The sequence below is a fragment of the Lithobates pipiens genome, unplaced genomic scaffold, assembly GCF_037356315.1.
Source record: "Lithobates pipiens isolate NorthernLeopardFrog02 unplaced genomic scaffold, aLitPip1_a1.2 Scaffold_18, whole genome shotgun sequence".
Lineage (NCBI taxonomy): Eukaryota > Metazoa > Chordata > Amphibia > Anura > Ranidae > Lithobates > Lithobates pipiens.
In genome coordinates this window covers 464,517,580-464,530,261 of record NW_027507758.1, presented here as the reverse complement: position 1 = coordinate 464,530,261, position 12,682 = coordinate 464,517,580, and positions in this window count along the sequence as shown.

Here is a 12,682-nt window from a genome sequence, read left to right as displayed (position 1 = left end):
GAGAGGCTTTAATTCAGCTTAAGCTTCACTTTGTTTTTGAGACATTGCATCTACCAAGCTTCAACAAAGCTTTAAAAGAGCATCATGGAAGAATCACAGACGCTTCCCCAAAGCATTAGCGACTCTTCATCGAAGCACCACTGAAGCTTCACCAAAGCACCGCTGAAGCTTTAAAAACACATCATAAAACTGTTTTTTACCTAGGGCTGGACTAGGAAGAGTCCGAGAGCAGTTCGACTCCCAGGTTACTGATCCCCCCCCGTGGTTCATACCACCCTTTGGTTCCTCCAAAGACTATTGACTGTTGGTGTCTACCTGCCCGGACCCCCCCCCCCTTTTTTTTTTTTTGGTGTTTCCGGGCCAGGGGACCTATTGGAACCGCATAGGCTCGGTGTCCCTGTAGGGCACCCGGACCTAGCATACGTTACAGCTAATGCTGGTTATGTTCATTGCCTGTGTTTCTCTCTTTCCTTTCTTTTCCAGGTCTTCTCTCTACCCCGCCCTCTGTGTGGATTTCGCTCAGAAGTCGTCTTGGTCGCCAGTCCTTCCCCGACGGTCGCCTCTCTCCCCGGGACATTCGTCGCTTCACCGGTCTCAGCTAAGTATGACTACCCCCGACCACCCCCCTGACTATGGCTAAGATACTGTCGCTCAATGTCCATGGGTTAAACTCCAACAAAAAACGCCATCTTGCGCTTCGGGAATTCCGGCAATCTGGGGCGGACATAGTGATGGTCCAGGAAACTCACTTTAACCAGGGCGATTCCTTTAAGTTTGCCTCTAGACATTTCCCCCAGGTCTTCCAGGCCTTCAGTACACGAAAGCGGGCGGGAGTGGCTATACTTATCCGGAAGGGTTCCCCCTTTACATGCACGTCGACATACCTAGACCCAAAGGGCCACTATGTCATACTCCGAGGTACCTGGCACACGCAGGCCCTCACCCTGTGTGCCCTTTATGCCCCTAACGCACGCCAGCACCGTTTCCTGTCCGGAGTTTTGTCCCGCCTTTTTAAAACACACTCCGAGCTTCTGGTGATAGGGGGGGACTTCAACCTTGCACAGTCAGTCCCACAGGATCGCCATGTGGGAAACCCACAGGCGCCGCAGCCCAGAGTCCTGAGGGACTCCAAGCTGTTTCGCCAGATCACCAGACGACGAGCCTTGTTTGACGTTTGGCGAACCCTGCACCCCCAAGCCCGCCAATACACGTTCTACTCGGCCCCCCACCGCACTCATTCACGCATTGACCACTTTTTCGTAAACAATCACACGTTGAGGGCTGTCCGCTCCGCACACATCCTACCTATCTCCTGGTCTGACCACGCCCCGATAACCATGACGCTAGACATTGGGGCCCCGCTTCGCAAGCCTTGCAACTGGCGACTGAATACTTACTTATTGCAGCATCTCCCGTCCAAAGCGGAGCTGGAGTCCTCACTCCAACTGTACTTTGCTGAAAATGACACTCCAGACGTTACCCCCCCACCTTGTGGGCAGCCCACAAAGCCGTTATACGGGGTCGCTGCCTTGCCCTCTCCTCGGCACTGAAGAGAGACGCACAGGCCGCCAGGCTGCTGGCTGAAGGTCAATTGAAGACCCTCGAGGCTAAGCTCCAAGGAGCCCCTTCCCTGACACTGATTAAGAAAATCGTACAGACGAGAATGACTCTAAGGGATCTTGCTCTGGGATCAGTGGAGAAGGCGCTTGTCCGTCTGCGACAGCTCTATTATGATAAGGGGAATAAAGCACATACCCTGCTGGCTAGGAAACTGGCTGATCAAACACAAGCCTCTACGCCTTCCCAAATCAAAACCAATAAAGGGGACCTTCTGTTTCATCCACAGGCCATTGCGGACACATTTGCGGCCTTCTACACTGATCTCTACAATAAACAGGATATACCCCATAATCCACCCTCCCCCGCATTGACTGCCCGCATTAACAGTTACCTGGAAAACATGACACTGCCCCGACTGAAGGACTCGGACCTTCACGACCTTAACGCCCCAATTACAGATGAGGAACTGTTGGAGACTGTAAAAGCGCTCCCGGCTCACAAATCCCCAGGCCCTGACGGATTCCCATACGAGTACTATAAGACATTCCTACCTATCCTGAGTCCCTATATGACCAAGTTGTTCAACTCCTTCCTAGCGCGCACCCCGGCCCCAACTGAGATGCTGGCCTCCTTTATCTCTGTCATTCCGAAGCCAGACAAGGACCCGACTCTCTGTGCCAGCTACAGGCCTATTGCTCTATTGAACTCAGACTTGAAAATTTTTACAAAAATTCTAGCGAATCGCCTTAACACGATTCTTCCGGCTCTGATCCATAAGGATCAGGTGGGCTTTGTACCTGGCAGACAGGCGGGTGACAACACTAGGAAAGTCATCGACCTAATAGATGTAGCTAATAAGACTGCTCTCCCCTCCCTGGCCCTGAGTTTAGACGCAGAAAAGGCGTTTGATCGTCTGAGCTGGCCTTTCATGATGACGACTTTACGCCACATGGGATTTCAGGGTCCTTTCCTGCAAGCAATACAGCACCTCTATACCACCCCCACCTCGCAAGTTAAAACGCCGTATGCTACGTCTCCAACCTTCTCTATCGCCAATGGCACCCGCCAGGGCTGCCCCCTTTCTCCTTTGCTGTTTGCTCTCTGTGTAGAGCCCCTAGCGGAGGCCATTAGAAGCAATCCAGATATCAGGGGCATTTTAGTTCGGGATAGGGAATTTAAAATATCTTTATTCGCTGACGATGTCATCCTTACCCTGACTCAGCCTAGGACGTCCCTGCCCATCCTGAGTGCGGAGCTGCAGCGATACGGGGAGATCTCAGGATACAAAATCAATGCCTCCAAATCAGTGGCCCTCCCGATCAATATGCCAGCGACGGAAGAGGCTCACCTGCGAGCGGTGTTTCCCTACAGATGGGAGAAATCCTCTCTTAAATACCTGGGGGTTCTCATTACCCCCTCCTTTCACACCCTCTACCAGGCCAACTTCCCCCCCCTCTATAAGGAGATCAGGGCACTACTCCATAAATGGAAGGCTCACCAAATATCGCTCTTAGGGCGGCTCGCTTCTATTAAAATGGTGATCCTCCCCAAACTTCTTTATTTATTCCAGACGCTCCCAATCCCGATCCCTTACGCGCACCTCCGTATGCTCCAGAGGGACTTATTGAAGTTCCTATGGAACTATAAAAAACACCGGGTTCCCGCCTCTGTCATGATTGCCTCGCGCTCGGATGGGGGTCTGGCGTTCCCCGACCTGGTTAGGTACTACCAAGCAACGCAACTACGGGTTATAGTTTCATGGTACACGCAGTGGTCATACAACAAATGGTCGGAGATAGAGAAGCTATGGTTAGCCCCGATGCACCCGAACAGCCTCCTCTGGGGCACGGCCACACAGGTTGAGACGAATCGCTTACTGGGGCCGATGGTCCAGCTTAATCAGCTCTGGCGGAAAATCTCCCGGGAACACAGGCTCCACTCGGAGGCATCCTTGCTAACCTCGTTTCTTTGTAACCCTAAACTCCCGGACGGCCTTACTCACCAGATGTCTTGGCCCTGGGCGTCCCGGGGTCTATTTCATCTGGGACACCTAGTGGACCCCAGATCGAGAAAACTGCTGTCTTTCTCGGACCTACAGTCTAAACACGACCTCCCCCAACAGACGTTCTATAGTTACCTACAGATCAGACATTTTGCGCAGACAATAGCTCCGAGACTCCAATTTTCCCCGCCCACCCCCTTTGAACTGATCATTCTTGAGGGGCGGAACCGTCGGGGCATGATTTCGGATATTTACCGCATCCTTAACGCGCACCACTTTCCCACAAAGGGCAAGCACAAGTATATGCTGAGATGGGAAAGAGAGCTGGGTGAGGAACTCCCCCTCGAAGCTTGGCAGGGGGTGTGGAGGCAAGCGGCCAAATCCTCCTTGTGCACACTTTACAAGGAAAATTTTTATAAAATACTCTATCACTGGTACCAGACCCCAGCCGTGCTCCACAAAATCTATCCCTCTGCCTCTGATCGATGCTGGCACTGCCTACAGGACAGAGGTACCCTACTTCACATATACTGGGCCTGCCCTTTGATAACCCCATTCTGGACATCAACCCAACAGCTCCTTGGCCGGGTATTTGAGGTGCCTATCCCGTTCACGCCCAAGTTCTATCTCTTTGGCCTGTCCCAACCGCGGATGGCTAAGCCGTCTCGGCGGCTCCTGCGGCATATACTTACTGCAGCTCGTTGTCTAATAGCCCTTAACTGGAAGAGTCGACTGGCCCCATCTATGGAGGCCCTCTACTCCAGGATTAAGGATGTGGAATTAATGGAGAAGATGACGGCCAGACTGAGGGACAGGCTGGAGGAATTTGACCGAATATGGGAGAGATGGCGACTGCGGGAAGACTAGGGGCGAAAAGGGTGAGGTATGACGACCTGGATTTCTGGCACTTTCTCCTCTTTCTTTTCTTTCTTTTCTTTCCCCTCTCTCTGTTTTTCATTCTCATCTCTCTAGTTTTTATAGCGATTCTCATTTGCTATGCATTTTATGTTTGGTTTAGGCCACTTGGCAGCACGTACTGGGTCATGGGGGCTATGGGGCGGAAGGCTGATTTTTGGGGCCTCCCGCCCCGTGACACTCCATCGCCCGAAACACTGGACTCTATGGCACATGTTTGTGCTCCGCTGCTGCCTGTCACATACCTATATTTGCTTCTGTATAGCTCTAGATGTGATTGTCTCTTATTGTACTACTGTACTGTTTCTATGCCTCTGTTTTCACTGATGGTGAATAAAACGTTATTTGAAAAAAAAAAAAAAAAAAAACACATCATAAAAGCATGTCAAAGCGGTAGGCCCTTTAATGTGTGTTCAAGCCAAAACAAGTGTAAATGAGCCCTATATGTACTTTTTACAAATGAGCTTACTTACATGACAATACTGAGGTTTCCGTAACATACACCTTCAAGTTAGAATTATTATTTGAAAGCAGAATTAACTCAAAATGTTGAAAAACTACAGATAGGCATTGTTTTTACAACAGAAGAAACCCTGGTGGTTTCTCCTGTCATAAATGCTTTTCCCTGCCTGTCAGTGATAATGTATACTTAGCTGCATATGCACAGCTCAGAGTACATTTACGCCACCACTCTGTCGTAATGAAGTTACTCTTGTCCGCATGAAAAAAATGTCATCACGGCCATTCAAGCAGTCGATCAGGACGAACTTGGAAGGAAGACCAGATGAAGATGGAAGCACCTGGGACCAGCCAGGGCCGGTGCTTCCACTAGGGGCGCACTGCTGCCTAGCCTAGCTTAGTGAGGGTACCCCCTCTCTCACCCCCCCTATCATCCCCCTCTCATCCCCAATCCACACTCTCTCTATCATTATACCCCCTCTCTCATCCTTCCCTCCTCTCATCCCCCCCTCTATCACCCCCCTCTCATCCCCAATCCACACTCTCTCTATCATCCCCTCCCTCTCATCCTTCCCCCCTCTCATCCTTCCCACTCTGTCGTAATGAAGTTACTCTTGTCCGCATGAAAAAAATGTCATCACGGCCATTCAAGCAGTCGATCAGGACGAACTTGGAAGGAAGACCAGATGAAGATGGAAGCACCTGGGACCAGCCAGGGCCGGTGCTTCCACTAGGCGAACTAGGCAGCCGCCTAGGGCGCACTGCCACCTAGGGGCGCACTGCTGCCTAGCCTAGCTTAGTGAGGGTGCAAGGCAGCTTGGATGGATCATGGATCACTTATGTGGTTTGCCTGCCCAGCGGCGGCCGGCGTGGCTCCGCCTGAATAGTGCTGCTAACTGTGTGTCACTCACACTGTGCAGACCTGGACCGTGGCGGCGCAGCAGGCACGGCGGGAGAAGTGAGATGCGAGTGCCCGGGAGAGAGAAGAGCTCCCTGACCACCGGAGAGGTGAGGACAAACAGTATCAGCAACCCGATGCAGCAGCGCCACCAAGAGGCACTGGATTCCTCAAAACCTCCTCTCCGGTCTCCACTTCCAGCTCCGACAGCGGCCGAATGACGAGCGGATCGCCCCCCCCGAGAGGACCGGCAAAGGGCGCATGCAGCCAGGGACTGCTAACCAGAGCACCCCCATCCTCCCCAGCCAGAAGAATGGCTTGCTGCTGGCCAGCGTGGACGTCTATGGAAGGAGGTACACACTTACTCACAGACTGGGACAAGGGGTGAACAGAAGGGACTGCAGACACTGCTAGGGGCCCCCCTCTCTCATCCTCAACCCCCTCTCATCCCCTAAACCACACTCTCTCTATCATCCTCTCCCTTCTCACCCCCTCTATCATCCACAATCCACACTCTCTCTATCATCCTCCCCCCTTCTCTCATCCTCACCCTCCCCTCTATCATCCCCCTCTCATCCCCTCTCTATCATCACCCTCTCATCCCAAATCCACACTCTCTCTATCATCCCCCCCCCTCTCTCATCCTCACTCTCCCCTCTATCAACCCCCTCTCATCCCCAATCCACACTCTCTCTATCATCCTACCCCCTCTCTCACCCCCCCTATCATCCCCCTCTCATCCCCAATCCACACTCTCTCTATCATTATACCCCCTCTCTCATCCTTCCCTCCTCTCATCCCCCCCTCTATCACCCCCCTCTCATCCCCAATCCACACTCTCTCTATCATCCCCCCCCTCTCATCCTTCCCCCCTCTCATCCTTCCCACTCTGTCGTAATGAAGTTACTCTTGTCCGCATGAAAAAAATGTCATCACGGCCATTCAAGCAGTCGATCAGGACGAACTTGGAAGGAAGACCAGATGAAGATGGAAGCACCTGGGACCAGCCAGGGCCGGTGCTTCCACTAGGCGAACTAGGCAGCCGCCTAGGGCGCACTGCCACCTAGGGGCGCACTGCTGCCTAGCCTAGCTTAGTGAGGGTGCAAGGCAGCTTGGATGGATCATGGATCACTTATGTGGTTTGCCTGCCCAGCGGCGGCCGGCGTGGCTCCGCCTGAATAGTGCTGCTAACTGTGTGTCACTCACACTGTGCAGAACTGGACCGTGGCGGCGCAGCAGGCACGGCGGGAGAAGTGAGATGCGAGTGCCCGGGAGAGGGAAGAGCTCCCTGACCACCGGAGAGGTGAGGACAAACAGTATCAGCAACCCGATGCAGCAGCGCCACCAAGAGGCGCTGGATTCCTCAAAACCTCCTCTCCGGTCTCCACTTCCAGCTCCGACAGCGGCCGAATGACGAGCGGATCGCCCCCCCCCCCCCCCGAGAGGACCGGCAAAGGGCGCATGCAGCCAGGGACTGCTAACCAGAGCACCCCCATCCTCCATCCTCCCCAGCCAGAAGAATGGCTTGCTGCTGGCCAGCGTGGACGTCTATGGAAGGAGGTACACACTTACTCACAGACTGGGACAAGGGGTGAACAGAAGAGACTGCAGACACTGCTAGGGGCCCCCCTCTCTCATCCTCAACCCCCTCTCATCCCCTAAACCACACTCTCTCTATCATCCTCTCCCTTCTCACCCCCCTCTATCATCCACAATCCACACTCTCTCTATCATCCTCCCCCCTTCTCTCATCCTCACCCTCCCCTCTATCATCCCCCTCTCATCCCCTCTCTATCATCACCCTCTCATCCCAAATCCACACTCTCTCTATCATCCCCCCCCCCCCCTCTCATCCTCACTCTCCCCTCTATCAACCCCCTCTCATCCCCCTCTCATCCCCAATCCACACTCTCTCTATCATCCTACCCCCTCTCTCACCCCCCCCTATCATCCCCCTCTCATCCCCAATCCACACTCTCTCTATCATTATACCCCCTCTCTCATCCTTCCCTCCTCTCATCCCCCCCTCTATCACCCCCCTCTCATCCCCAATCCACACTCTCTCTATCATCCCCCCCCCTCTCATCCTTCCCCCCTCTCATCCTTCCCCCTCTATCATCCCCCTCTCATCCCCAATCCACACTCTCTCTCTCTCATCCTCACCCCCTCTATCACCCCCCTCTCATCCCCAATCCACACTCTCTCTATTATGCCCCCCCTCTATCATCCCCCTCTCACCCCCCTATCATCCCCCCCTCATCCATCCCCTCTCTCATCCCCAATTCACTCTCTCTATCATCCTACCCCCTCTCTCATCCTCCCCCCTCTCACCCTCCCTATCATCCCCCTCTCATCCACCCCTAATCAACACACTATCATCCTCCTCCCCCTCTCCCACCCCCCTTTATCATTCCCCCTCCCCCTCTCCCTCTCTCATCCCCAATCCACACTCTCTCTATCATCCTCCTCCCCCTCTCTCACCCCCCTCTATCATGCCCCCTCCCCCCTCATCCTCCTCCCTCTCTCATCCTCCCCCCTCTCTATCATCCCCCTCTCATCCCCAATCCACACTCTCTCTCTCATCCTCCCCCCTCTCTATCATCCCCCTATCTATCATCCCCCTCTCATCCCCAATCCACACTCTCTCTATCATCCTCCCCTCTCATATCCTCCCCCCTCTCACCCCCCTCTATCATTCATCCCTCTCTCATCCCCAATCCACACTCTCTCTATCATCCTCCTCCCCCTCTCTCATCCCCAATCCACACTCTCTCATCCCCCTCTCATCCCCAATCCACACTCTCTCTATCATCCTCCCTCCTCCCCCCCTCTCATCCCCAATCCACACTCTTTCTATCATCCTCCCCCCTCTCTCACCCCCCTCTATCATTCCCCCTCCCCCTCTCATCCTCCCCCCTCTCTCATCCCCAATGCATACTCTCTCTATCATCCTCCCCCCTCTCTCATATCCCCAATCCCTCTCTCTCTTGTAGATAGTATATGGGGAAATATTGTATACTTTTTTTTTCGGGGGGGGGGGGGGGGCGCAAGTAGCTGGTCTTGCCTAGGGTGCAAAATAGTTTGGCACCGGCCCTGGGACCAGCTGGAGCGCTGATACTAAAAGCTCTAGAGGGCTTTGTTTGACAGGTAAGTCTCCCACAATGTTCTGCAGTGCAGAACACTGCAGGCCTAAACATCTTGGCCTGGGGGCCCATTAAAAAAAATAAAAAATGTAGAGTTTACTTCTGCTTAAATTTTAATTGGCAAGTAACCTAATTACATAATAGGCAACCAGGCATATAATTCTTTAACCCTTTAATAGCATTAATGATCATGAATATTGTTTTTAAATAGCACAAGTTGTATAATGAACTACCTACAGCCTACACACTGACAGCACACTCATGTAGTATATTGGTCACATTACTAGGGGCTATTAATGTGAATGACTTCCATGAAGAAACATCAGGAATTAGTGAGTCACTGATGCAAGGTAAATTACATAAGCCGTACTGTTTTGTACAGGACTGCACTAGGGTTTTCTTGTTTTTATCTGAAATGGCTTTCCTTATCAATAATGGGTGTTATGCTTCCTTAGATTCACATTATAATGAAAAATGTGTCCTAGTACTAGCTGATAAGGTGATGTGTTCCTTCAAAATACAACCTTCAAACTGCGGGATGTAATATTTTGTTCACCATGTTAAATTAATTGTAAATAATCAGAGCAATTCCTGACACAAGAGGGAATTTACCAAGGAGTATTTTTTCCATTGTGAACGCACAGATAGAATTTTTCATCAAATATATTTTTCCCTTTTTTTACTGTATCTTATGTTGATAAATTCAGATGACAGCTTTCTTCCTGCAGTTTCTCGGTTATTGGTCATTTTCTAATTTTCCTGTAGTAATACACACCCAAGTATGGGCCAACACTGACTTTTGAGGCTAACCCATATCTGCTGGGATATTGAATGACTGAAACCAAAATAACAAATATATATCATAGTAATTATAAAGTCTAAAATGTAACTTAAAAAAACAAACAAACAGGTTTATACTTACCTGCTCTGTGCAATAGAATTGCACAGAGCGGCCCCAAACATCCTCTCCTTGGGTCCCCTGCCAGCGCTCTTGGCTCCCCCTCTTCTTGTTGTGCCACCATAGGAAGCCACTTCCTATCATGGAACACCTGCATACTCAATCCCGACCCCTGCCATCTGTGTCTGTTGACACACACAGCGAGCTTCCGCCCCGCCTCCTGCTCCCTCTTCACTGGATTTGACTGAAATCAGAGGGTACCAATGCCTCCAAGTCTGTGGAGCAGGAAGAAGAGGAAACAGCCACTGCAGACAAGGTAGAAGATGTTTAGGCTTTACAACCATTTTAGGGCCACATACTGTATACATGTACGTACAATTCTCATACAACTTTTATTGTTGTCTGCATGAGATGGCTATGTCTAGGGATGAGCTTCGTGTTCGAGTCGAACGTACGTTCGACTCGAACATTGGCTGTTCGGGCGTTCGGCGAAATCCGAACTCTTGGTCCATTCGCGTCAAAATTCGTATGGCGCGCGCGGACCACAATGCACTGCGATGGCGCAGTGCATTGCTGGCTCATGATTGGCCAAGCATGCACTGTGACCCCGCATGCTTGGCCAATCGCAGCGCCAGCAGCGAGGAGAGCCATGATTGGCCACAGGCAGGATGCCTGTGGCCAATCATAGCTCAGGCTGTGTAGTGCACGCCCCACACTATATAAGGCCGCCATCGCGGCGGTCTCGTGTAGTGTGTTGGCGTCTGAAGCAGTGGGTGTTCTGTGTACCTTCAACACAGTACACACCGATCGTTTTCGGACGATTTTTCTATCTTGCTCTTGTGTAGTGGTTATTGTCTGTGCCCTGACCGCAGTATACACCACTATATTCACCTCACCTATATAGCTAGTGATCTATCTTTAATAATAGAGCTTGCAGTCAGTAGTGTTAGGAGATAGTGCGTGCTGTCTGCGTGCTCTGTACCCAGTACATACCGCTATAATCCACCTACATAGCTGTTCTCTATTTGAGCCCAATTGCCATCTGCAGGAGTTATTGGAAGTTGTGTGTGCTTCCAGCACAGCACAGTATACATCTGTATATACCCCTTTAACTCTGCTGTTTTCTGGTTATTGTCTGCGTGCCCTGACCGCAGTATACACTGCTATATTCACCTCACCTATATTGCTAGTGATCTATCTTTTATAATAGAGCTTGCAGTCAGTAGTGTTAGGAGATAGTGCGTGCTGTCTGCGTGCTCTGTACCCAGTACATACCGCTATAATCCACCTACATAGCTGTTCTCTATTTGGGCCCAATTGCCATCTGCAGGAGTTATTGGAAGTTGTGTGTGCTTCCAGCACAGCACAGTATACATCTGTATATACCCGTTTATCTCTGCTGTTCTATAAAAAAGGCATCTGCAGGAGTTAGTGGGTGTTGTGTGCCTCCAGCACAATATAAACTACCCAACTACTGTTTTACCCAACTCCCTTCAGGCCATTACCATGTCTGGAAGGCCAGTAAGGAGAGGCAGACAGGCGCGAGCCGATAAAAGAGGGCAAGCAGGCTCTGTGTCTAGAGACAACAGTGCTGGTCGTGGACGCGGTGCATTGTCATCAGCACATGGCCATGGGACATGCTTGTCCTTCTTTTCTGCAGCTGGACATGTTGAACCGCAACATGCCAACGACTTGGTAGAGTGGATGACCAAGCCCTCTTCATCCTCCTCATCCTCTCTCACCCAGTCTCAGGGTAGTAGCAAAGCAGCTTCCAACACATCGTCTTCCCTCCTCTCAATGTCATCATCAGTGACTCCTTCCCTAGACCCACCACGTCCTCCTGAGGAGTCTCCTGAACTCTTTGAGCACAGTGTTGGGTAAATGCTCCAGGAGGATGCCCAGTGTTTGGTGGGCTCTGATGATGACACTCAGCTAGAGGAAGGCAGTAGCGTGAGCGCAGAGAGAGGGGATGCTCAAGAAGGACAGCAATCTGGCAGTCATGTTCCACAAGCTGCAGCATACTGCCAGGTTTGCTACAGCGATGAAGAGGGAGGGGATGATGAGGGCACTGACTCCACGTGGGTGCCTGGAAGGAGGGAGGAGGAGGAGGAGGAGGAGGCACATGTCCAACGAGGCAGGATGCCCTCCGGGGGCCAGCTTAGGGGCAGCACACCGACTGAATCACACCGCAGAGCTCCGCCTGCGCAGAGCGCTTCCTCTGCGCGTTATTCTAAAAGTTCTTTGGTGTGGGCCTTTTTTGAGACGAGTGCATCAGATCGCACCGCTGCTATTTGCAACATATGTCTCAAGCGTATCTCACGTGGCCAAAACATCAGCCGCTTGGGCACCACATGCTTGACCAGACATATGTTGACCTGCCATGCAGCTCGTTGGCAAGCGTACCTCAAAGACCCACACCAAAGAACAAAGCGGACCTCTCCTTGCCCCTCATCAGCTGGCATCTTCAACCCCACTAGACCTTCAGTCCTCTCTGAAACCTGCTCTGAGAGGAATGAAGGTGTAGAATTAGGTGTGTCACAGCCAAGTGCTTCCGGGAACTCTGCTAGTGGTACATCCACATCCGATTATAGCAGGCAAATGTCCCTGCCCCAGCTGCTGGACCGGCGGAAGAAGTTTACTCCCAGCCATCCACATGCCCAGCGGTTGAATGCTAGCTTGGCTAAATTGCTAGCACTTCAACTGCTGCCTTTTCAGTTGGTAGACTCGGCCCCCTTCCGTGAGTTTGTACAATGTGCGGTTCCTCAGTGGCAGGTCCCCAAACGCCACTTTTTCTCACGGAAGGCGAT